Here is a 2,856-nt window from a genome sequence, read left to right as displayed (position 1 = left end):
CACCTGTCACCACAAAGATCTTTACAACCGCCCCCAGTGTGACGACTAATGCTGCAGCTTGGTCCACAGCAGCTTGGACCACGTCTCTGACCACAACACAGGGAGTGAAGCAACTCATTAGCACAACGCCAAAGCTCTGCCCGGCCTTGGATTCAGTGAATCTTACACAATACGCTTCAGACACAGCATGTGGACAGACCCCTAATCCAGAATACTCCACCTCTGCCCAAACATCAAGAGTGCACAATGTAATCTCACCGCTGTCTCAAACCGAAACCATGGCTGTCCAGAGGAAGGAACCCTGCAAGTTCTATGCTATATTTTATCTAATCATTCTGCTGTTTCAAATAATCTTTACATTCACTCTACTGTGGCATGAATGGAGACTTTATAAATCACTCTTTTACAGAAAGAAAAAGCAGGTTTCCGTTAAACTGATCAGTTTTCAAGACAACAAATCATTTTGAAGGTAGACACAAAATGCTGGTGTAACTCAGCGGGACAGGCAGCATTTCTCTGGAGAGAAGGAATGGGTAACGTTCCTGGTCGAGACCCTTCTTCAGAATGAGAGATAGAGAGGTTCAGAACAAAACAGGGCCGGTCAAACAGATGACCTCAGGAAGGGAGGAGCCCACAATGTCCCATTGTTGGCTGGGGAAGATGTGCTGATGAGGGGGACACAAGGATGCGGACAGTGGAACTAGTAGAACGACTAGGATGTGAGTGGGAGGGGGAGAGAAATGCAGGAAAACAAATTATTTAAAAACCATCTTAGAGAGTAGCATCACGTATTACATGGTTTAAAACATGATCAGAATCAGAAGCCTTCCACCACAGTGAAGAATGTTGTGGTGGGTGTTTGTGTTAAATTTTATTGTGTATTGTGTGTTCTTTTTTATTGTACCACTGCTGGCAAATTCATTTCACTGCACTTTATTGTGTATGTGATTAATAAATCTGATTGATTGATTGATTGATTGAGTTGGAGCAAATGAGTGAGACCACACCTGGAGCACCGTGGGCAGTTCAGGTCGCCCAGCTACAGAAAGGATGTCCTTGAGTTGAAAATAAATTCACCAGGATGTTACCTGGTGGGCTTGAGTTACAGGGAGAGGATGGATAGGCTGGGGCTTTTTTCTTGGGCATGTAGGAGGCTGAGGGGTGACCTTATTGAGGTGTACAAGATCATGTGGGGCATGGATAAAGTGAACGCTCACTGTCTTTTTCCCAGCGTAGAGGATTCTAAAACTAGAGGGCACAGGGTTAAGTAAGGTGAGAGGAGAGATTCAAGAGTGGTGCAGGCTCAAAGGGCCAAATGGCCTCCTCCTGCACCTATTTTCTATGTTTGACCTCAGGGGCAACCTGGGCCATGTTTTCACACAGTGTAGTCAGTATTGTATTGTATTGAAATTTATTGTCATTGTCTCAGTTAGAGACAACGAAATGAATTTCCCTTAGGCAGTATCATAAAAATAAAAATAAATAAATAATAATAAATAATAAAACATATTAAAAATAAAATAGAATTTAAAAAAAAGCACAAACACTGAAAGTCCACGACACAACATAACACAGTGGCACCAAGGTGAGGAAGGCACCATAGTCCAGCCAGCCTCCCCTCCGTTCTTCCCAGATGTTCACTCGTGGTCGAGGCCTTCCTAGCACCCGCAGTCGCCGCCCCGGGTGGCCCGATGTTCAGGCCCTCACGCCGGGCTGGTGGAACCCCGACGGTGAACATCCTCCTCAGCGGCCCGGACCTCCTGATCAGCCGCCTCCCGCAGCCGGAGTCCGCAGGCCGAGCCGGGCAGAGTCGCAGGACCCCGCGCTGTCCATCAGCGCCGCCCGCGTTGGGAGCCCGCAAACCGCAGCTCCATGATGTCGGTGCCGCAGGTCCAGCACTCCGGGCTCCAGACGGCGATCCTCGGTAAGGCATCGCCAGCCCCGCGATGTTACAGCGCTGTCCCGCCGCTGCTGGAGCTCTGGTCGATCCCGGCAGGAAAGGCCGCGCCAATCCAGTAGGTAGGCCGCTGGGGGGGGGCAAGGACGCGACTCGAATAATAGTCGCGTCTTCACCAGGAAGCGGCTGAAGGACGGTATCCCCCGCACCGTACCCTCTTCCCCCACATAAAAACACAAAAAAACCACAAAAAAACACACTTTTACATAACTAAATAAACAAAAAAAACAAAAAGATACCGGGCTGTAGGTGGAGGCTGCTGGCACCAGCGCCACCGGAAGTACAACACGTGACCACGGGTATCGTCTGTATCTGGGTATTGTCTGTATCCAGTATCTGGAGTGAGCTGCCAGAGGAAGCTATAGAAGAGGATGCATATATCCTGGAATCATTGCTACGTTAGTTTAGTTGAGTTTAGTTTATTGTCACGTGTGGCCTTTTGTTACCTGCTAACACGTTAGCGCAAAGACAATTACAATTACAATCGACCCATTCAAAGTGTATGGATACCATTATAGTCACCAGGCAGTTTTTCTTTGTGTTTTTTAGTTTGTTGTTAAATGTATGTTTTAGTGTTCTCTAAATTTGGGGGGGGTGTTGGGGAAACTTTGTATTAATCTCGTACCTCGATGGAGATGCGAGTTTTTTACTATATCGCATCTCCGTCCGCGCTGCAGCCTACCATCGTGGAGCTGGCGGCCTCTTGCTGGGAATCGCGGGAGCTTCGACCGCCCTGACTGCGGATGGTTCGCCTGCCCGACCGTGAGAGAATAAAGAGTGAACAGTTTATATGAACTTTTATGTAGTTGTGTGTCTTGTTGCTTTTTCTAGGATGACTGTATGGTAAATTGAGTTTCACTGTACCTTAACTGGTACACGTGACTTTTGAACCTTTGATC

The sequence above is a fragment of the Amblyraja radiata genome, chromosome 13, assembly GCF_010909765.2.
Source record: "Amblyraja radiata isolate CabotCenter1 chromosome 13, sAmbRad1.1.pri, whole genome shotgun sequence".
NCBI lineage: Eukaryota > Metazoa > Chordata > Chondrichthyes > Rajiformes > Rajidae > Amblyraja > Amblyraja radiata.
The sequence above is the reverse complement of the archived record's forward strand: the minus strand, read 5'-3'. Positions refer to the sequence as shown.